Source organism: Salmo salar, chromosome 19 (assembly GCF_965601325.2).
Source record: "Salmo salar chromosome 19, fSalSal1, whole genome shotgun sequence".
NCBI lineage: Eukaryota > Metazoa > Chordata > Actinopteri > Salmoniformes > Salmonidae > Salmo > Salmo salar.
The window spans coordinates 38,737,104-38,759,354 of NC_138309.1; the positions used below are offsets into that span (position 1 = coordinate 38,737,104).

Sequence of the window (22,251 nt, forward strand, 5' to 3'; positions counted from 1 at the left end):
ACAGGAGGTATGTTTCAATATGTGTCCTCTCCCCAAAGGTGGTCTGTTTAGGAATAGGTCCTCTCCCCCAGGTGGTCTGTTTCAGTAGGCTTCCTCTACCACAGGAACTCTGTTTCCATATGTATCCTCTAACCCACCACAGAAGGTCTGTCTCAGTATGTGTTCTCTCCCCCACCACAGGAGGTATGTTTCAGTATGTGTCCTCTCCCCCAGGTGGTCTGTTTCAGAATAGGTCCTCTCCCCTTGGTGGTCTGTTTCAGTAGGTGTCCTCTCTCACAGGAGGACGGTTTCAGTATGTGTCCTCTCTCCACGATGGTTTGTTTCAGTATGTGTCGTCTCCCCCAGGTGGTGTGTTTCATAGGTGTCCTATCCCCCAAGTGGTCTGTTTCAGTAAGTGTCAACTCGCCAACGTGTTCTTTTTCAGAATGTGTCCGCTCCCCAGGCGGTCTTTTTCAGTATGTGTCCTCTCCCCCAGGGTGTCTGTTTCAGTATGTGTCCTCTCCCCAGGTGGCCTGTTTCAGTATGTGTCCTCTCCCCCAGGTGGTCTTATTCAGAGTGTGTCCTCTCCACCAGGGGTATGTTTCAGGATGTGTCCTCTCCCCCAGGGCTATGTTTCAGTTTGTGTCTTCTCCCCCAGGGTGTCTGTTTCAGTATGTGTTCTCTCCTACGGGTGGTCTATTTCGGAAGGTGTCCTCTCCCCCAGGTGGTCTGTTTCAGAATAGGTCCTCTCCTGCAGGAGGTCTGTTTCAGTGTCTTTCCTCTCCTCCAGGTGGTCTGTTTCAGTATGTGTCCTCTCCCCCAGGTGGACTGTTTCAGAATGTGTCCTCTCCCCAGATGGTCTGTTTCAGGAGGTTTCCTCTCCCCATTTGGTCTGTTTCAGTATGTGTCCTCTCCCTCAGGGGGTCTGTTTCAGTAGGTGTCCTCTCCCCTAGGTGGTCTTATTCTGTGTGTGTCTTCTCCACCAGGGGTATGTTTCAGGATGTGTCCTCTCCCCCAGGGGTATGTTTCAGTTTGTGTCTTCTCCCCCAGGGTGTCTGTTTCAGTATGTGTTCTCTCCTACGGGTGGTCTATTTCGGAAGGTGTCCTCTCCACCAGGTGGTCTGTTTCAGAATAGGTCCTCTCCCACAGGAGGTCTGTTTCAGTGTGTTTAATCTCCTCCAGGTGGTCTGTTTCAGGATATGTCCTCTCCCCAGGTGGTCTGTTTCAGTGTGTTTCTTCTCCCCAGGTGGTCTGTTGCAGAATGTGTCCTCTCCCCCAGGTGTTGTGTTTCAGTATGTCTCCTCTCCCAAAGAGGTATGTTTCAGTATGTGTCATCTCTCCCAGGCGGTCTGTTTCAGTAGGTGTTCTCTCCCCAGGTGGTCTGTTTCAGTATGTGTCCTCTTTCCCAGGCTGTCTGTTTCAGTATGTGTCCTCTCATCCAGGCTGTCTGTTTCAGTATGTGTCCTCTCCCCCCGGTGGTCTGTTTCAGTAGGTGTCCTCTCCCCCAGGTGGCCTGTTTCAGTAGGTGTCATCTCCCCAGTGGGTCTGTTTCAGTTTGTTTCATCTCCCCCAGGTGATCTGTTTCAGTATGTGTCCTCTCCACCAAGGTTCTGTTTCAGGATGTGTCCTCTCCCCTAGGTGGTCTGTTTCAGTAGCTGTCCTCTCCCCCAGGTGTTTTGTTTCATAGGTGTCGTCTCGTCCAGTTGGTCTGATTCAGTTTGTGTGTTTTCTCCCCAGGTGGTCTGTTTCAGTGTGTTTCCTCTCCCCAGGTGGTCTGTTGCAGTATGTGTACTCTCCCCCAGGTGTTGAGTTTCAGTATGTGTCCTCTCCCCCAGAGGTATGTTTCAGTATGTGTCATGTCTCCCAGGTGGTCTGTTTCAGTAGGTGTTCTCTCCCCAGGTGGTCTGTTTCGGAAGGTGTCATCTCCCACAGGTGGTCTGTTTCAGTATGTGTTCTCTCCCCCACAACAGGAGGTATGTTTCAGTATGTTTCCTCTCCCCCAGGTGGTCTGTTTCAGAATAGGTCCTCTCCCCCAGGTGGTCTGTTTCAGGATGTGTCCTCTTCCCCAGGTGGTCTATTTAATTGTGTATCCTCACTCCAGGTGATGTGTTTCAGTAGGTGTCCTTTCCCCCAGGGGGTCTGTTCAGTAGCTGTCCTCTCCCCCAGTTGGTGTGTTTCATAGGTGTCCTCTCCCCCAGGGGGTCTGTTCAGTATGTGTCCTCTCGCCAACGTGGTCTGTTTAAGAATGAGTCCCCTCCCCAGGCGGTCTTTTTCAGTATGTGTCCTATCCCACAGGGTGTCTGTTTCAGTATGTGTCCTCTCCCCCAGGTGATTTTATTCAGTGTGTGTCCTCTCCACCAGGGGTATGTTTCAGGATGTGTCCTCTCCCCCAGGGGTATGTTTCAGTTTGTGTCTTCTCCGCCAGGGTGTCTGTTTCAGTATGTGTTCTCTCCTACGGGTGGTCTATTTCGGAAGGTGTCCTCTCCACCAGGTGGTCTGTTTCAGAATAGGTCCTCTCCCGCAGGAGGTCTGTTTCAGTGTGTTTAATCTCCTCCAGGTGGTCTGTTTCAGGAAATGTCCTCTCCCCAGGTGGTCTGTTTCAGTGTGTTTCTTCTCCCCAGGTGGTCTGTTGCAGTATGTGTCCTCTCCCCCAGGTGTTGTGTTTCAGTATGTGTCCTCTCCCAAAGAGGAATGTTTCAGTATGTGTCATCTCTCCCAGGTGGTCTGATTCAGTAGGTGTTCTCTCCCCGGGTGGTCTGTTTCATTATGTGTCCTCTCTCCCAGGCTGTCTTGTTCAGTAGGTGTCCTCTCTCACAGGAGAACGGTTTCAGTATGTGTCCTCTCTCCACGATGGTTTGTTTCAGTATGTGTCGTCTCCCCCAGGTGGTGTGTTTCATAGGTTTCCTATCCCCCAAGTGGTCTGTTTCAGTAAGTGTCAACTCGCCAACGTGTTCTTTTTCAGAATGTGTCCCCTCCCCAGGCGGTCTTTTTCAGTATGTGTCCTCTCCCCCAGGGTGTCTGTTTCAGTATGTGTCCTCTCCCCAGGTGGCCTGTTTCAGTATGTGTCCTCTCCCCCAGGTGGTCTTATTCAGAGTGTGTCCTCTCCCCCAGGTGGTCTTATTCAGAGTGTGTCCTCTCCACCAGGGGTATGTTTCAGGATGTGTCTTCTCCCCCAGGGTGTCTGTTTCAGTATGTGTTCTCTCCTACGGGTGGTCTATTTCGGAAGGTGTCCTCTCCCCCAGGTGGTCTGTTTCAGAATAGGTCCTCTCCTGCAGGAGGTCTGTTTCAGTGTCTTTCCTCTCCTCCAGGTGGTCTGTTTCAGTATGTGTCCTCTCCCCCAGGTGGACTGTTTCAGAATGTGTCCTCTCCCCAGATGGTCTGTTTCAGTATGTGTCCTCTCCCCATTTGGTCTGTTTCAGTATGTGTCCTCTCCCTCAGGGGGTCTGTTTCAGTAGGTGTCCTCTCCCCTAGGTGGTCTTATTCAGTGTGTGTCTTCTCCACCAGGGGTATGTTTCAGGATGTGTCCTCTCCCCCAGGGGTATGTTTCAGTTTGTATCTTCTCCCCCAGGGTGTCTGTTTCAGTATGTGTTCTCTCCTACGGGTGGTCTATTTCGGAAGGTGTCCTCTCCACCAGGTGGTCTGTTTCAGAATAGGTCCTCTCCCACAGAAGGTCTGTTTCAGTGTGTTTAATCTCCTCCAGGTGGTCTGTTTCAGGATATGTCCTCTCCCCAGGTGGTCTGTTTCAGTGTGTTTCTTCTCCCCAGGTGGTCTGTTGCAGAATGTGTCCTCTCCCCCAGGTGTTGTGTTTCAGTATGTCTCCTCTCCCAAAGAGGTATGTTTCAGTATGTGTCATCTCTCCCAGGCGGTCTGTTTCAGTAGGTGTTCTCTCCCCAGGTGGTCTGTTTCAGTATGTGTCCTCTTTCCCAGGCTGTCTGTTTCAGTATGTGTCCTCTCATCCAGGCTGTCTGTTTCAGTATGTGTCTTCTCCCCCCGGTGGTCTGTTTCAGTAGGTGGCCTCTCCCCCAGGTGGCCTGTTTCAGTAGGTGTCATCTCCCCAGTGGGTCTGTTTCAGTTTGTTTCATCTCCCCCAGGTGATCTGTTTCAGTATGTGTCCTCTCCACCAAGGTGGTCTGTTTCAGTAGGTGTCCTCTCCCCCAGGTGGTGTGTTTCATAGGTGTCCTCTCTCACAGGAGGACGGTTTCAGTATGTGTCCTCTCTCCAAGATGGTTTGTTTCAGTATGTGTCGTCTCCCCCAGGTGGTGTGTTTCATAGGTGTCCTATCCCCCAAGTGGTCAGTTTCAGTAAGTGTCCTCTCGCCAACGTGGTCCGTTTCAGAATGTGTCCCCTCCCCAGGTAGTCTTTTTCAGTATGTGTCCTCTCCCCCAGGGTGTCTGTTTCAGTATGTGTCCTCTCCCCAGGTGGCCTGTTTCAGTATGTGTCCTCTCCCCCAGGTGATATTATTCAGTGTGTGTTCTCTCCACCAGGGGTATGTTTCAGGATGTGTCCTCTCCCCCAGGGTGTCTGTTTCAGTATGTGTTCTCTCGTACGGGTGGTCTATTTCGGAAGGTGTCCTCTCCCCCAGGTGGTCTGTTTCAGAATAGGTCCTCTCCCGCAGGAGGTCTGTTTCAGTGTGTTTAATCTCCTCCAGGTGGTCTGTTTCAGTAGGTGTTCTCTCCCCAGGTGGTCTGTTTCAGTATGTGTCCTCTACCCCAGGTGGTCTGTTTCAGTATGTGTCCTCTCTCCCAGGGTGTCTGTTTCAGTATGTGTCCTCTCCCCCCCGGTGGTCTGTTTCAGTAGGTGTCCTCTCCCCCAGGTGGTCTGTTTCAGAATAGGTCCTCTCCTGCAGGAGGTCTGTTTCAGTGTGTTTCCTCTCCTCCAGGTGGTCTGTTTCAGTATGTGTCCTCTCCCCCAGGTGGACTGTTTCAGAATGTGTCCTCTCCCCCAGGTAGTCTGTTTCAGTAGGTGTCCTCTCCCCCAGGTTGTCTGTTTCAGTGTGTGTCATCTCTCCCAGGTGGTCTGTTTCAGAATGTGTCCTCTCACGGGGGTGGTCTGATTCAGTTTGTGTCATCTTCCCCAGGTGGTCTGTTTCAGTATGTGTCCTCTCCACCAGGGAAATGTTTCAGTATGTGTACTCTCCACCAGGTGGTTTTTTTCAGTATGTGTCGTCTCCCCCAGGTGGTGTGTTTCATAGGTGTCCTATCCCCCAAGTGGTCTGTTTCAGTATGTGTCCTCTCGCCAACGTGGTATGTTTCAGAATGTGTCCCCTCCCCAGGCGATCTTTTTCAGTATGTGTCCTATCCCCCAGGGTGTCTGTTTCAGTATGTGTCCTCTCCCCCAGGTGGTCTTATTAAGTGTGTGTCCTCTCCACCAGGGGTATGTTTCAGGATGTGTCCTCTCCCCCAGGGTGTCTATTTCAGTATGTGTTCTCTCCTACGGGTGGTCTATTTCGGAAGGTGTCCTCTCCCACAGGTGGTCTGTTTCAATATGTGTTCTCTCCCCCACCACAGGAGGTATGTTTCAGTATGTGTCCTTTCCCCCAGGTGGTCTGTTTCAGAATAGGTCCTCTCCCGCAGGAGGTCTGTTTCAGTATGTGTCCTCTCCCCAGGTGATCTGTTTCAGTATGTGTCCTCTCCCTAGGGAGTCTGTTTCAGTAGGTTTCCTCTCCCCATTTGGTCTGTTTCAGTATGTGTCCTCTCCTTCAGGGGGTCTGTTTCAGTAGGTGTCCTCTCCCCCAGGAAGTCTGTTTCAGTATGTGTCCTCTCCCCCAGGTGGTTTGTTTCAGTATGTGTTCTCTCCCCCAGGTTGTCTGTTTCAGTGTGTGTCATCTCTCCCAGCAGGTCTGTTTCAGTATGAGTCCTCTCCCCCTGTTGGTCTGTTTCAGAATGTGTCCTCTCCACTAGGGGAATGTTTCAGTATGTGTACTCTCCACCAGGTGGTCTGTTTCAGTAGGTGTACTCTTCCCCAGGTAGTGTGTCTTATAGGTGTCCTCTCTCCCAGGGGGTCTGTTTCAGTATGTGTCCTCTCTCCCAGGCTGTCTGTTTCAGAATGTGTCCTCTCTCCCAGGAGGTCTGTTTCAGTGTGAGTCCCCTCACCAGGTGGTCTGTTTCAGTATGTGTCCCCCCCCCCAGGTCGTCTGTTTCTTTATGTGTCCTCTCCCCCAGGGGGTCTGTTTCAGTAGCTGTCCTCTCCCCCAGGTGGTGTGTTTCATAGGTGTCGTCTCGCCCAGTTGGTCTGATTCAGTTTGTGTGTTTTCTCCCCAGGTGGTCTGTTTCAGTGTGTTTCCTCTCCCCAGGTGGTCTGTTGCAGTATGTGTCCTCTCCCCCAGGTGTTGAGTTTCAGTATGTGTCCTCTCCCCCAGAGGTATGTTTCAGTATGTGTCATGTCTCCCAGGTGGTCTGTTTCAGTAGGTGTTCTCTCCCCAGGTGGTCTGTTTCGGAAGGTGTCATCTCCCACAGGTGGTCTGTTTCAGTATGTGTTCTCTCCCCCACCACAGGAGGTATGTTTCAGTATGTTTCCTCTCCCCCAGGTGGTCTGTTTCAGAATAGGTCCTCTCCCCCAGGTGGTCTGTTTCAGGATGTGTCCTCTTCCCCAGGTGGTCTATTTAATTGTGTATCCTGACCCCAGGTGATGTGTTTCAATAGGTGTCCTCTCCCCCAGGGGGTGTGTTCAGTAGCTGTCCTCTCCCCCAGTTGGTGTGTTTCATAGGTGTCCTCTCCCCCAGGGGGTCTGTTCAGTATGTGTCCTCTCGCCAACGTGGTCTGTTTCAGAATGTGTCCCCTCCCCAGGCGGTCTTTTTCAGTATGTGTCCTATCCCACAGGGTGTCTGTTTCAGTATGTGTCCTCTCCCCCAGGTGATTTTATTTAGTGTGTGTCCTCTCCACCAGGGGTATGTTTCAGGATGTGTCCTCTCCCCCAGGGGTATGTTTCAGTTTGTGTCTTCTCCCCCAGGGTGTCTGTTTCAGTATGTGTTCTCTCCTACGGGTGGTCTATTTCGGAAGGTGTCCTCTCCACCAGGTGGTCTGTTTCAGAATAGATGCTCTCCCGCAGGAGGTCTGTTTCAGTGTGTTTAATCTCCTCCAGGTGGTCTGTTTCAGGAAATGTCCTCTCCCCAGGTGGTCTGTTTCAGTGTGTTTCTTCTCCCCAGGTTGTCTGTTGCAGTATGTGTCCTCTCCCCCAGGTGTTGTGTTTCAGTATGTGTCCTCTCCCAAAGAGGAATGTTTCAGTATGTGTCATCTCTCCCAGGTGGTCTGATTCAGTAGGTGTTCTCTCCCCAGGTGGTCTGTTTCATTATGTGTCCTCTCTCCCAGGCTGTCTGGTTCAGTAGGTGTCCTCTCTCACAGGAGGACGGTTTCAGTATGTGTCCTCTCTCCACGATGGTTTGTTTCAGTATGTGTCGTCTCCCCCAGGTGGTGTGTTTCATAGGTTTCCTATCCCCCAAGTGGTCTGTTTCAGTAAGTGTCAACTCGCCAACGTGTTCTTTTTCAGAATGTGTCCCCTCCCCAGGCGGTCTTTTTCAGTATGTGTCCTCTCCCCCAGGGTGTCTGTTTCAGTATGTGTCCTCTCCCCAGGTGGCCTGTTTCAGTATGTGTCCTCTCCCCCAGGTGGTCTTATTCAGAGTGTGTCCTCTCCACCAGGGGTATGTTTCAGGATGTGTCCTCTCCCCCAGGGGTATGTTTCAGTTTGTGTCTTCTCCCCCAGGGTGTCTGTTTCAGTATGTGTTCTCTCCTACGGGTGGTCTATTTCGGAAGGTGTCCTCTCCCCCAGGTGGTCTGTTTCAGAATAGGTCCTCTCCTGCAGGAGGTCTGTTTCAGTGTCTTTCCTCTCCTCCAGGTGGTCTGTTTCAGTATGTGTCCTCTCCCCCAGGTGGACTGTTTCAGAATGTGTCCTCTCCCCAGATGGTCTGTTTCAGTATGTGTCCTCTCCCCATTTGGTCTGTTTCAGTATGTGTCCTCTCCCTCAGGGGGTCTGTTTCAGTAGGTGTCCTCTCCCCTAGGTGGTCTTATTCAGTGTGTGTCTTCTCCACCAGGGGTATGTTTCAGGATGTGTCCTCTCCCCCAGGGGTATGTTTCAGTTTGTATCTTCTCCCCCAGGGTGTCTGTTTCAGTATGTGTTCTCTCCTACGGGTGGTCTATTTCGGAAGGTTTCCTCTCCACCAGGTGGTCTGTTTCAGAATAGGTCCTCTCCCACAGGAGGTCTGTTTCAGTGTGTTTAATCTCCTCCAGGTGGTCTGTTTCAGGATATGTCCTCTCCCCAGGTGGTCTGTTTCAGTGTGTTTCTTCTCCCCAGGTGGTCTGTTGCAGAATGTGTCCTCTCCCCCAGGTGTTGTGTTTCAGTATGTCTCCTCTCCCAAAGAGGTATGTTTCAGTATGTGTCATCTCTCCCAGGCGGTCTGTTTCAGTAGGTGTTCTCTCCCCAGGTGGTCTGTTTCAGTATGTGTCCTCTTTCCCAGGCTGTCTGTTTCAGTATGTGTCCTCTCATCCAGGCTGTCTGTTTCAGTATGTGTCCTCTCCCCCCGTTGGTCTGTTTCAGTAGGTGTCCTCTCCCCCAGGTGGCCTGTTTCAGTAGGTGTCATCTCCCCAGTGGGTCTGTTTCAGTTTGTTTCATCTCCCCCAGGTGATCTGTTTCAGTATGTGTCCTCTCCACCAAGGTTCTGTTTCAGGATGTGTCCTCTCCCCTAGGTGGTCTGTTTCAGTAGGTGTCCTCTCCCCCAGGTGGTGTGTTTCATAGGTGTCCTCTCTCACAGGAGGACTGTTTCAGTATGTGTCCTCTCTCCAAGATGGTTTGTTACAGTATGTGTCGTCTCCCCCAGGTGGTGTGTTTCATAGGTGTCCTATCCCCCAAGTGGTCTGTTTCAGTAAGTGTCCTCTCGCCAACGTGGTCCGTTTCAGAATGTGTCCCCTCCCCAGGTAGTCTTTTTCAGTATGTGTCCTCTCCCCCAGGGTGTCTGTTTCAGTATGAGCCCTCTCCCCAGGTGGCCTGTTTCAGTATGTGTCCTCTCCCCCAGGTGATATTATTCAGTGTGTGTTCTCTCCACTAGGGGTATGTTTCAGGATGTGTCCTCTCCCCCAGGGTGTCTGTTTCAGTATGTGTTCTCTCGTACGGGTGGTCTATTTTGGAAGGTGTCCTCTCCCACAGGAGGTCTGTTTCAGTGTGTTTAATCTCCTCCAGGTGGTCTGTTTCAGTAGGTGTTCTCTCCCCAGGTGGTCTGTTTCAGTATGTGTCCTCTCTCCCAGGCTGTCTGTTTCAGTATGTGTCCTCTCCCCCCCGGTGGTCTGTTTCAGTAGGTGTCCTCTCCCCCAGGTGGTCTGTTTCAGAATAGGTCCTCTCCTGCAGGAGGTCTGTTTCAGTGTCTTTCCTCTCCTCCAGGTGGTCTGTTTCAGTATGTGTCCTCTCCCCCAGGTGGACTGTTTCAGAATGTGTCCTCTCCCCAGATGGTCTGTTTCAGTATGTGTCCTCTCCCCATTTGGTCTGTTTCAGTATGTGTCCTCTCCCTCAGGGGGTCTGTTTCAGTAGGTGTCCTCTCCCCTAGGTGGTCTTATTCAGTGTGTGTCTTCTCCACCAGGGGTATGTTTCAGGATGTGTCCTCTCCCCCAGGGGTATGTTTCAGTTTGTATCTTCTCCCCCAGGGTGTCTGTTTCAGTATGTGTTCTCTCCTACGGGTGGTCTATTTCGGAAGGTTTCCTCTCCACCAGGTGGTCTGTTTCAGAATAGGTCCTCTCCCACAGGAGGTCTGTTTCAGTGTGTTTAATCTCCTCCAGGTGGTCTGTTTCAGGATATGTCCTCTCCCCAGGTGGTCTGTTTCAGTGTGTTTCTTCTCCCCAGGTGGTCTGTTGCAGAATGTGTCCTCTCCCCCAGGTGTTGTGTTTCAGTATGTCTCCTCTCCCAAAGAGGTATGTTTCAGTATGTGTCATCTCTCCCAGGCGGTCTGTTTCAGTAGGTGTTCTCTCCCCAGGTGGTCTGTTTCAGTATGTGTCCTCTTTCCCAGGCTGTCTGTTTCAGTATGTGTCCTCTCATCCAGGCTGTCTGTTTCAGTATGTGTCCTCTCCCCCCGTTGGTCTGTTTCAGTAGGTGTCCTCTCCCCCAGGTGGCCTGTTTCAGTAGGTGTCATCTCCCCAGTGGGTCTGTTTCAGTTTGTTTCATCTCCCCCAGGTGATCTGTTTCAGTATGTGTCCTCTCCACCAAGGTTCTGTTTCAGGATGTGTCCTCTCCCCTAGGTGGTCTGTTTCAGTAGGTGTCCTCTCCCCCAGGTGGTGTGTTTCATAGGTGTCCTCTCTCACAGGAGGACTGTTTCAGTATGTGTCCTCTCTCCAAGATGGTTTGTTACAGTATGTGTCGTCTCCCCCAGGTGGTGTGTTTCATAGGTGTCCTATCCCCCAAGTGGTCTGTTTCAGTAAGTGTCCTCTCGCCAACGTGGTCCGTTTCAGAATGTGTCCCCTCCCCAGGTAGTCTTTTTCAGTATGTGTCCTCTCCCCCAGGGTGTCTGTTTCAGTATGAGCCCTCTCCCCAGGTGGCCTGTTTCAGTATGTGTCCTCTCCCCCAGGTGATATTATTCAGTGTGTGTTCTCTCCACTAGGGGTATGTTTCAGGATGTGTCCTCTCCCCCAGGGTGTCTGTTTCAGTATGTGTTCTCTCGTACGGGTGGTCTATTTTGGAAGGTGTCCTCTCCCACAGGAGGTCTGTTTCAGTGTGTTTAATCTCCTCCAGGTGGTCTGTTTCAGTAGGTGTTCTCTCCCCAGGTGGTCTGTTTCAGTATGTGTCCTCTCTCCCAGGCTGTCTGTTTCAGTATGTGTCCTCTCCCCCCCGGTGGTCTGTTTCAGTAGGTGTCCTCTCCCCCAGGTGGTCTGTTTCAGAATAGGTCCTCTCCTGCAGGAGGTCTGTTTCAGTGTCTTTCCTCTCCTCCAGGTGGTCTGTTTCAGTATGTGTCCTCTCCCCCAGGTGGACTGTTTCAGAATGTGTCCTCTCCCCAGATGGTCTGTTTCAGTATGTGTCCTCTCCCCATTTGGTCTGTTTCAGTATGTGTCCTCTCCCTCAGGGGGTCTGTTTCAGTAGGTGTCCTCTCCCCTAGGTGGTCTTATTCAGTGTGTGTCTTCTCCACCAGGGGTATGTTTCAGGATGTGTCCTCTCCCCCAGGGGTATGTTTCAGTTTGTATCTTCTCCCCCAGGGTGTCTGTTTCAGTATGTGTTCTCTCCTACGGGTGGTCTATTTCGGAAGGTGTCCTCTCCACCAGGTGGTCTGTTTCAGAATAGGTCCTCTCCCACAGGAGGTCTGTTTCAGTGTGTTTAATCTCCTCCAGGTGGTCTGTTTCAGGATATGTCCTCTCCCCAGGTGGTCTGTTTCAGTGTGTTTCTTCTCCCCAGGTGGTCTGTTGCAGAATGTGTCCTCTCCCCCAGGTGTTGTGTTTCAGTATGTCTCCTCTCCCAAAGAGGTATGTTTCAGTATGTGTCATCTCTCCCAGGCGGTCTGTTTCAGTAGGTGTTCTCTCCCCAGGTGGTCTGTTTCAGTATGTGTCCTCTTTCCCAGGCTGTCTGTTTCAGTATGTGTCCTCTCATCCAGGCTGTCTGTTTCAGTATGTGTCCTCTCCCCCCGTTGGTCTGTTTCAGTAGGTGTCCTCTCCCCCAGGTGGCCTGTTTCAGTAGGTGTCATCTCCCCAGTGGGTCTGTTTCAGTTTGTTTCATCTCCCCCAGGTGATCTGTTTCAGTATGTGTCCTCTCCACCAAGGTTCTGTTTCAGGATGTGTCCTCTCCTCTAGGTGGTCTGTTTCAGTAGGTGTCCTCTCCCCCAGGTGGTGTGTTTCATAGGTGTCCTCTCTCACAGGAGGACTGTTTCAGTATGTGTCCTCTCTCCAAGATGGTTTGTTACAGTATGTGTCGTCTCCCCCAGGTGGTGTGTTTCATAGGTGTCCTATCCCCCAAGTGGTCTGTTTCAGTAAGTGTCCTCTCGCCAACGTGGTCCGTTTCAGAATGTGTCCCCTCCCCAGGTAGTCTTTTTCAGTATGTGTCCTCTCCCCCAGGGTGTCTGTTTCAGTATGAGCCCTCTCCCCAGGTGGCCTGTTTCAGTATGTGTCCTCTCCCCCAGGTGATATTATTCAGTGTGTGTTCTCTCCACTAGGGGTATGTTTCAGGATGTGTCCTCTCCCCCAGGGTGTCTGTTTCAGTATGTGTTCTCTCGTACGGGTGGTCTATTTTGGAAGGTGTCCTCTCCCACAGGAGGTCTGTTTCAGTGTGTTTAATCTCCTCCAGGTGGTCTGTTTCAGTAGGTGTTCTCTCCCCAGGTGGTCTGTTTCAGTATGTGTCCTCTCTCCCAGGCTGTCTGTTTCAGTATGTGTCCTCTCCCCCCCGGTGGTCTGTTTCAGTAGGTGTCCTCTCCCCCAGGTGGTCTGTTTCAGAATAGGTCCTCTCCTGCAGGAGGTCTGTTTCAGTGTGTTTCCTCTCCTCCAGGTGGTCTGTTTCAGTATGTGTCCTCTCCCCCAGGTGGACTGTTTCAGAATGTGTCCTCTCCCCCAGGTAGTCTGTTTCAGTAGGTGTCCTCTCCCCCAGGTTGTCTGTTTCAGTGTGTGTCATCTCTCCCAGGTGGTCTGTTTCAGAATGTGTCCTCTCACGGGGGTGGTCTGATTCAGTTTGTGTCATCTCCCCCAGGTGGTCTGTTTCAGTATGTGTCCTCTCCACCAGGGAAATGTTTCAGTATGTGTACTCTCCACCAGGTGGTTTGTTTCAGTAGGTGTCGTCTCCCCCAGGTGGTGTGTTTCATAGGTGTCCTATCCCCCAAGTGGTCTGTTTCAGTAAGTGTCCTCTCGCCAACGTGGTATGTTTCAGAATGTGTCCCCTCCCCAGGCGATCTTTTTCAGTATGTGTCCTATCCCCCAGGGTGTCTGTTTCAGTATGTGTCCTCTCCCCCAGGTGGTCTTATTAAGTGTGTGTCCTCTCCACCAGGGGTATGTTTCAGGATGTGTCCTCTCCCCCAGGGTGTCTATTTCAGTATGTGTTCTCTCCTATGGGTGGTCTATTTCGGAAGGTGTCCTCTCCCACAGGTGGTCTGTTTCAATATGTGTTCTCTCCCCCACCACAGGAGGTATGTTTCAGTATGTGTCCTTTCCCCCAGGTGGTCTGTTTCAGAATAGGTCCTCTCCCGCAGGAAGTCTGTTTCAGTATGTGTCCTCTCCCCAGGTGATCTGTTTCAGTATGTGTCCTCTCCCTATGGGGTCTGTTTCAGTAGGTTTCCTCTCCCCATTTGGTCTGTTTCAGTATGTGTCCTCTCCTTCAGGGGGTCTGTTTCAGTAGGTGTCCTCTCCCCCAGGTAGTCTGTTTCAGTATGTGTCCTCTCCCCCAGGTGGTTTGTTTCAGTATGTGTTCTCTCCCCCAGGTTGTCTGTTTCAGTGTGTGTCATCTCTCCCAGCAGGTCTGTTTCAGTATGAGTCCTCTCCCCCTGTTGGTCTGTTTCAGAATGTGTCCTCTCCACTAGGGGAATGTTTCAGTATGTGTACTCTCCACCCAGGTGGTCTGTTTCAGAATAGGTCCTCTCCCCCAGGTGGTCTGTTTCAGGATGTGTCCTCTTCCCCAGGTGGTCTATTTAATTGTGTATCCTCACCCCAGGTGATCTGTTTCAGTAGGTGTCCTCTCCCCCAGGGGGTCTGTTCAGTAGCTGTCCTCTCCCCCAGTTGGTGTGTTTCATAGGTGTCCTCTCCCCCAGGGGGTCTGTTCAGTATGTGTCCTCTCGCCAACGTGGTCTGTTTCAGAATGTGTCCCCTCCCCAGGCGGTCTTTTTCAGTATGTGTCCTATCCCACAGGGTGTCTGTTTCAGTATGTGTCCTCTCCCCCAGGTGATTTTATTCAGTGTGTGTCCTCTCCACCAGGGTTATGTTTCAGGATGTGTCCTCTCCCCCAGGGGTATGTTTCAGTTTGTGTCTTCTCCCCCAGGGTGTCTGTTTCAGTAGGTGTTCTCTCCTACGGGTGGTCTATTTCGGAAGGTGTCCTCTCCACCAGGTGGTCTGTTTCAGAATAGGTCCTCTCCCGCAGGAGGTCTGTTTCAGTGTGTTTAATCTCCTCCAGGTGGTCTGTTTCAGGAAATGTCCTCTCCCCAGGTGGTCTGTTTCAGTGTGTTTCTTCTCCCCAGGTGGTCTGTTGCAGTATGTGTCCTCTCCCCCAGGTGTTGTGTTTCAGTATGTGTCCTCTCCCAAAGAGGAATGTTTCAGTATGTGTCATCTCTCCCAGGTGGTCTGATTCAGTAGGTGTTCTCTCCCCAGGTGGTCTGTTTCATTATGTGTCCTCTCTCCCAGGCTGTCTGGTTCAGTAGGTGTCCTCTCTCACAGGAGGACGGTTTCAGTATGTGTCCTCTCTCCACGATGGTTTGTTTCAGTATGTGTCGTCTCCCCCAGGTGGTGTGTTTCATAGGTGTCCTATCCCCCAAGTGGTCTGTTTCAGTAAGTGTCAACTCGCCAACGTGTTGTTTTTCAGAATGTGTCCCCTCCCCAGGCGGTCTTTTTCAGTATGTGTCCTCTCCCCCAGGGTGTCTGTTTCAGTATGTGTCCTCTCCCCAGGTGGCCTGTTTCAGTATGTGTCCTCTCCCCCAGGTGGTCTTATTCAGAGTGTGTCCTCTCCCTCAGGGGGTCTGTTTCAGTAGGTGTCCTCTCCCCTAGGTGGTCTTATTCAGTGTGTGTCTTCTCCACCAGGGGTATGTTTCAGGATGTGTCCTCTCCCCCAGGGGTATGTTTCAGTTTATATCTTCTCCCCCAGGGTGTCTGTTTCAGTATGTGTTCTCTCCTACGGGTGGTCTATTTCGGAAGGTGTCCTCTCCACCAGGTGGTCTGTTTCAGAATAGGTCCTCTCCCACAGGAGGTCTGTTTCAGTGTGTTTAATCTCCTCCAGGTGGTCTGTTTCAGGATATGTCCTCTCCCCAGGTGGTCTGTTTCAGTGTGTTTCTTCTCCCCAGGTGGTCTGTTGCAGAATGTGTCCTCTCCCCCAGGTGTTGTGTTTCAGTATGTCTCCTCTCCCAAAGAGGTATGTTTCAGTATGTGTCATCTCTCCCAGGCGGTCTGTTTCAGTAGGTGTTCTCTCCCCAGGCTGTCTGTTTCAGTATGTGTCCTCTCATCCAGGCTGTCTGTTTCAGTATGTGTGCTCTCCCCCCGGTGGTCTGTTTCAGTAGGTGTCCTCTCCCCCAGGTGGCCTGTTTCAGTAGGTGTCATCTCCCCAGTGGGTCTGTTTCAGTTTGTTTCATCTCCCCCAGGTGATCTGTTTCAGTATGTGTCCTCTCCACCAAGGTTCTGTTTCAGGATGTGTCCTCTCCCCTAGGTGGTCTGTTTCAGTAGGTGTCCTCTCCCCCAGGTGGTGTGTTTCATAGGTGTCCTCTCTCACAGGAGGACGGTTTCAGTATGTGTCCTCTCTCCAAGATGGTTTGTTTCAGTATGTGTCGTCTCCCCCAGGTGGTGTGTTTCATAGGTGTCCTATCCCCCAAGTGGTCTGTTTCAGTAAGTGTCCTCTCGCCAACGTGGTCCGTTTCAGAATGTGTCCCCTCCCCAGGTAGTCTTTTTCAGTATGTGTCCTCTCCCCCAGGGTGTCTGTTTCAGTATGTGTCCTCTCCCCAGGTGGCCTGTTTCAGTATATGTCCTCTCCCCCAGGTGATATTATTCAGTGTGTGTTCTCTCCACCAGGGGTATGTTTCAGGATGTGTCCTCTCCCCCAGGGTGTCTGTTTCAGTATGTGTTCTCTCGTACGGGTGGTCTATTTCGGGAAGGTGTCCTCTCCCCCAGGTGGTCTGTTTCAGAATAGGTCCTCTCCCACAGGAGGTCTGTTTCAGTGTGTTTAATCTCCTCCAGGTGGTCTGTTTCAGTAGGTGTTCTCTCCCCAGGTGGTCTGTTTCAGTATGTGTCCTCTACCCCAGGTGGTCTGTTTCAGTATGTGTCCTCTCTCCCAGGCTGTCTGTTTCAGTATGTGTCCTCTCCCCCCCGGTGGTCTGTTTCAGTAGGTGTCCTCTCCCCCAGGTGGTCTGTTTCAGAATAGGTCCTCTCCTGCAGGAGGTCTGTTTCAGTGTGTTTCCTCTCCTCCAGGTGGTCTGTTTCAGTATGTGGCCTCTCCCCCAGGTGGACTGTTTCAGAATGTGTCCTCTCCCCCAGGTAGTCTGTTTCAGTAGGTGTCCTCTCCCCCAGGTTGTCTGTTTCAGTGTGTGTCATCTCTCCCAGGTGGTCTGTTTCAGAATGTGTCCTCTCACGGGGGTGGTCTGATTCAGTTTGTGTCATCTCCCCCAGGTGGTCTGTTTCAGTATGTGTCCTCTCCACCAGGGAAATGTTTCAGTATGTGTACTCTCCACCAGGTGGTTTGTTTCAGTAGGTGTCGTCTCCCCCAGGTGGTGTGTTTCATAGGTGTCCTATCCCCCAAGTGGTCTGTTTCAGTATGTGTCCTCTCGCCAACGTGGTATGTTTCAGAATGTGTCCCCTCCCCAGGCGGTCTTTTTCAGTATGTGTCCTATCCCACAGGGTGTCTGTTTCAGTATGTGTCCTCTCCCCCAGGTGATTTTATTCAGTGTGTGTCCTCTCCACCAGGGTTATGTTTCAGGATGTGTCCTCTCCCCCAGGGGTATGTTTCAGTTTGTGTCTTCTCCCCCAGGGTGTCTGTTTCAGTAGGTGTTCTCTCCTACGGGTGGTCTATTTCGGAAGGTGTCCTCTCCACCAGGTGGTCTGTTTCAGAATAGGTCCTCTCCCGCAGGAGGTCTGTTTCAGTGTGTTTAATCTCCTCCAGGTGGTCTGTTTCAGGAAATGTCCTCTCCCCAGGTGGTCTGTTTCAGTGTGTTTCTTCTCCCCAGGTGGTCTGTTGCAGTATGTGTCCTCTCCCCCAGGTGTTGTGTTTCAGTATGTGTCCTCTCCCAAAGAGGAATGTTTCAGTATGTGTCATCTCTCCCAGGTGGTCTGATTCAGTAGGTGTTCTCTCCCCAGGTGGTCTGTTTCATTATGTGTCCTCTCTCCCAGGCTGTCTGGTTCAGTAGGTGTCCTCTCTCACAGGAGGACGGTTTCAGTATGTGTCCTCTCTCCACGATGGTTTGTTTCAGTATGTGTCGTCTCCCCCAGGTGGTGTGTTTCATAGGTGTCCTATCCCCCAAGTGGTCTGTTTCAGTAAGTGTCAACTCGCCAACGTGTTGTTTTTCAGAATGTGTCCCCTCCCCAGGCGGTCTTTTTCAGTATGTGTCCTCTCCCCCAGGGTGTCTGTTTCAGTATGTGTCCTCTCCCCAGGTGGCCTGTTTCAGTATGTGTCCTCTCCCCCAGGTGGTCTTATTCAGAGTGTGTCCTCTCCCTCAGGGGGTCTGTTTCAGTAGGTGTCCTCTCCCCTAGGTGGTCTTATTCAGTGTGTGTCTTCTCCACCAGGGGTATGTTTCAGGATGTGTCCTCTCCCCCAGGGGTATGTTTCAGTTTATATCTTCTCCCCCAGGGTGTCTGTTTCAGTATGTGTTCTCTCCTACGGGTGGTCTATTTCGGAAGGTGTCCTCTCCACCAGGTGGTCTGTTTCAGAATAGGTCCTCTCCCACAGGAGGTCTGTTTCAGTGTGTTTAATCTCCTCCAGGTGGTCTGTTTCAGGATATGTCCTCTCCCCAGGTGGTCTGTTTCAGTGTGTTTCTTCTCCCCAGGTGGTCTGTTGCAGAATGTGTCCTCTCCCCCAGGTGTTGTGTTTCAGTATGTCTCCTCTCCCAAAGAGGTATGTTTCAGTATGTGTCATCTCTCCCAGGCGGTCTGTTTCAGTAGGTGTTCTCTCCCCAGGCTGTCTGTTTCAGTATGTGTCCTCTCATCCAGGCTGTCTGTTTCAGTATGTGTGCTCTCCCCCCGGTGGTCTGTTTCAGTAGGTGTCCTCTCCCCCAGGTGGCCTGTTTCAGTAGGTGTCATCTCCCCAGTGGGTCTGTTTCAGTTTGTTTCATCTCCCCCAGGTGATCTGTTTCAGTATGTGTCCTCTCCACCAAGGTTCTGTTTCAGGATGTGTCCTCTCCCCTAGGTGGTCTGTTTCAGTAGGTGTCCTCTCCCCCAGGTGGTGTGTTTCATAGGTGTCCTCTCTCACAGGAGGACGGTTTCAGTATGTGTCCTCTCTCCAAGATGGTTTGTTTCAGTATGTGTCGTCTCCCCCAGGTGGTGTGTTTCATAGGTGTCCTATCCCCCAAGTGGTCTGTTTCAGTAAGTGTCCTCTCGCCAACGTGGTCCGTTTCAGAATGTGTCCCCTCCCCAGGTAGTCTTTTTCAGTATGTGTCCTCTCCCCCAGGGTGTCTGTTTCAGTATGTGTCCTCTCCCCAGGTGGCCTGTTTCAGTATATGTCCTCTCCCCCAGGTGATATTATTCAGTGTGTGTTCTCTCCACCAGGGGTATGTTTCAGGATGTGTCCTCTCCCCCAGGGTGTCTGTTTCAGTATGTGTTCTCTCGTACGGGTGGTCTATTTCGGAAGGTGTCCTCTCCCCCAGGTGGTCTGTTTCAGAATAGGTCCTCTCCCACAGGAGGTCTGTTTCAGTGTGTTTAATCTCCTCCAGGTGGTCTGTTTCAGTAGGTGTTCTCTCCCCAGGTGGTCTGTTTCAGTATGTGTCCTCTACCCCAGGTGGTCTGTTTCAGTATGTGTCCTCTCTCCCAGGCTGTCTGTTTCAGTATGTGTCCTCTCCCCCCCGGTGGTCTGTTTCAGTAGGTGTCCTCTCCCCCAGGTGGTCTGTTTCAGAATAGGTCCTCTCCTGCAGGAGGTCTGTTTCAGTGTGTTTCCTCTCCTCCAGGTGGTCTGTTTCAGTATGTGGCCTCTCCCCCAGGTGGACTGTTTCAGAATGTGTCCTCTCCCCCAGGTAGTCTGTTTCAGTAGGTGTCCTCTCCCCCAGGTTGTATGTTTCAGTGTGTGTCATCTCTCCCAGGTGGTCTGTTTCAGAATGTGTCCTCTCACGGGGGTGGTCTGATTCAGTTTGTGTCATCTCCCCCAGGTGGTCTGTTTCAGTATGTGTCCTCTCCACCAGGGAAATGTTTCAGTATGTGTACTCTCAACTGGTGGTTTGTTTCAGTAGGTGTCGTCTCCCCCAGGTGGTGTGTTTCATAGGTGTCCTATCGCCCAAGTGGTCTGTTTCAGTAAGTGTCCTCTCGCCAACGTGGTATGTTTCAGAATGTGTCCCCTCCCCAGGCGATCTTTTTCAGTATGTGTCCTATCCCCCATGGTGTCTGTTTCAGTATGTGTCCTCTCCCCCAGGTGGTCTTATTAAGTGTGTGTCCTCTCCACCAGGGGTATGTTTCAGGATGTGTCCTCTCCCCCAGGGTGTCTATTTCAGTATGTGTTCTCTCCTACGGGTGGTCTATTTCGGAAGGTGTCCTCTCCCACAGGTGGTCTGTTTCAATATGTGTTCTCTCCCCCACCACAGGAGGTATGTTTCAGTATGTGTCCTTTCCCCCAGGTGGTCTGTTTCAGAATAGGTCCTCTCCCCCAGGAGGTCTGTTTCAGTATGTGTCCTCTCCCCAGGTGATCTGTTTCAGTATGTGTCCTCTCCCTAGGGGGTCTGTTTCATTAGGTTTCCTCTCCCCATTTGGTCTGTTTCAGTATGTGTCCTCTCCTTCAGGGGGTCTGTTTCAGTAGGTGTCCTCTCCCCCAGGTAGTCTGTTTCAGTATGTGTCCTCTCCCCCAGGTGGTTTGTTTCAGTATGTGTTCTCTCCCCCAGGTTGTCTGTTTCAGTGTGTGTCATCTCTCCCAGCAGGTCTGTTTCAGTATGAGTCCTCTCCCCCTGTTGGTCTGTTTCAGAATGTGTCCTCTCCACTAGGGGAATGTTTCAGTATGTGTACTCTCCACCAGGTGGTCTGTTTCAGTAGGTGTACTCTTCTCCAGGTAGTGTGTCTTATAGGTGTCCTCTCTCCCAGGGGGTCTGTTTCAGTATGTGTCCTCTCTCCCAGGAGGTCTGTTTCAGTGTGAGTCCCCTCACCAGGTGGTCTGTTTCAGTATGTGTCCTCTCCCCCAGGTCGTCTGTTTCTTTATGTGTCCTCTCCCCCAGGGGGTCTGTTTCAGTAGCTGTCCTCTCCCCCAGGTGGTGTGTTTCATAGGTGTCGTCTCGCCCGGTTGGTCTGATTCAGTTTGTGTGTTTTCTCCCCAGGTGGTCTGTTTCAGTGTGTTTCCTCTCCCCAGGTGGTCTGTTGCAGTATGTGTCCTCTCCCCCAGGTGTTGAGTTTCAGTATGTGTCCTCTCCCCCAGAGGTATGTTTCAGTATGTGTCATGTCTCCCAAGTGGTCTGTTTCAGTAGGTGTTCTCTCCCCAGGCTGTCTGTTTCGGAAGGTGTTCTCTCCCCCACCACAGGAGGTATGTTTCAGTATGTGTCCTCTCCACCAGGGGAACGTTTTAGTATGTGTACTCTCCACTAGGTGGTCTGTTTCAGTAGGTGTACTCTTCCCCAGGTAGTGTGTTTTATAGGTGTCCTCTCTCCCAGGGGGTCTGTTTCAGTATGTGTCCCCTCCCCTGGAGGTCTGTTTCAGTATGTGCCCTCTCCCAGCCTGTCTGTTTCAGTAGGTGTCCTCTCCCCCAGCTGGTCTGTTTCAGGAGGTGTCCTCTCCCCCAGGTGGTCTGTTTCAGTATGTGTCCTCTCCCCTAAGTAGTCTGTTTTAGTCGGTGTCCTCTCCCCCAGTTTGTCTGTTTCAGTATGTGTCCTCTCCCCCAGGTGTTCTGTTTCAGTAGATATCCTCTCCCCCAGGTGGTCTGTTTCAGTGTTTGTCCTCTCCCCCACTGCAGGTGGTCTGTTTCAGTATGTGTCCTCTCCCCAGGTTGTCTGTTTCAGTATGTGTCCTCTCCTCCAGGGGGTCTGTTTAAGTATGTGTCCTCTCCCCCAGGTGTTCTGTTTCAGTAGGTGTCCTCTCCCCAGGTGGTCTGTTTCAGTATGTGTCCTCTCCACCTGGAGTTCTGTTCCAGTATGTGTCCTCTAACCCACCACAGGAGGACTGTTAAAATATGTTTCCTTTCCCCGAGGAGGTCTGTTTCAGCATGTGTCCTCTCCCCCAGGAGGTCTGTTTCAGTATGTGTCCTCTCCCCTAAGTAGTCTGTTTTAGTCGGTGTCCTCTCCCCCAGTTGGTCTGTTTCAGTATGTGTCCTCTCCCCCAGGTGTTCTGTTTCAGTAGGTATCCTCTCCCCCAGGTGGTCTGTTTCAGTGTTTGTCCTCTCCCCCACTGCAGGTGGTCTGTTTCAGTATGTGCCCTCTCCCCCTGGTGGTCTGTTTCAGTATGTGTCCCCTCCCCCACGGGGTCGGTTTCAGTAGGTGTCCTCTCCCCCAGGAGGTCTGTTTCAGCATGTGTCCTCTACCCCAGGAGGTCTGTTTCAGTATGTGTCCTCTCCCCCAGGTGTTATGTTTGAGTAGGTGTCCTCTCCCCAGGTGGTCTGTTTCAGTATGTGTCCTCTCTCCCAGGAATTCTGTTTCAGTATGTGTCCTCTAACCCACCACAGGAGGACTGTTTTATTATGTGTCTACTCCTCCAGGTGGTCTGTTTCAGTATGTGTCCTCTCCTCCAGGGGGTCTGTTTCAGTATGTGTCATCTCCCCAGGTTGCTTTTTTTTCAGTATGTGTCCTCTCCCCAGGTGGTCTGTTTCAGTATGTGTCCTCTCCCCCAGGTGGTCTGTTTCAGTATGTGTCCTCTCCCCCAGGTTGTCTGTTTCTGTATGTGTCCTCTCCCCCAGGTGGTCTGTTTCTGTATGTGTGCTCTCTCCCAGGTGGTCTGTTTCAATAGGTGTCCTCTCCCCCAGGTGGTCTGTTTCAGGTTGTGTCCTCTCCCCCAGGTGGTCTGTTTCAGGATGTGTCCTCTCCCCCAGGTGGTCTGTTTCAGGATGTGTCCTCTCCCCCACCGTAGGTGGTTTGTTTCAGGATGTGTCCTCTCCCCCACCGCAGGTGGTCTGTTTCAGTATGTGTCCCCTCCCCCACGGGGTCTGTTTCAGTATGTGTCCTCTCCCCCACCGCAGGTGGTCTGTTTCAGTATGTGTCCTCTCCCTCAGGTGGTCTGTTTCAGGATGTGTCCTCTCCCCCAGGTGGTCTGTTTCAGGATGTGTCCTGTCCCCCAGTTGGTCTGTTTCAGGATGTGTCCTCTCCCCCAGGTGGTCTGGTTCAGTATTTGTCCTCTCCCCAGGTGGTCTGGTTCAGTATGTGTCCTCTCCCCCAGGTGGTCTGTTTCAGTGTGTCCTCTCCCCCTGGTGGTCTGTTTCAGTGTGTGTCCTCTCCCCCAGGTGGTCTGTTTCAGTGTGTGTGTATCCTCTCCCCAACCACAGGTTGTCTGGTTCAGTATGTTTCCTCTCACCCAGGTGTTCTGTTTCAGTAGGTGTCCT

At 51.7% G+C, this 22,251-nt stretch overlaps 1 protein-coding gene across 1 annotated transcript in view; it reads left to right on the forward strand.

Moving 5' to 3' along the window:
- Window positions 1-22,251, forward strand: part of LOC106590888 (3-oxo-5-alpha-steroid 4-dehydrogenase 2) — a 66,822-nt gene that overhangs the window by 41,028 nt on the left and 3,543 nt on the right. The gene's annotated exons all lie outside the window — the stretch shown is intronic.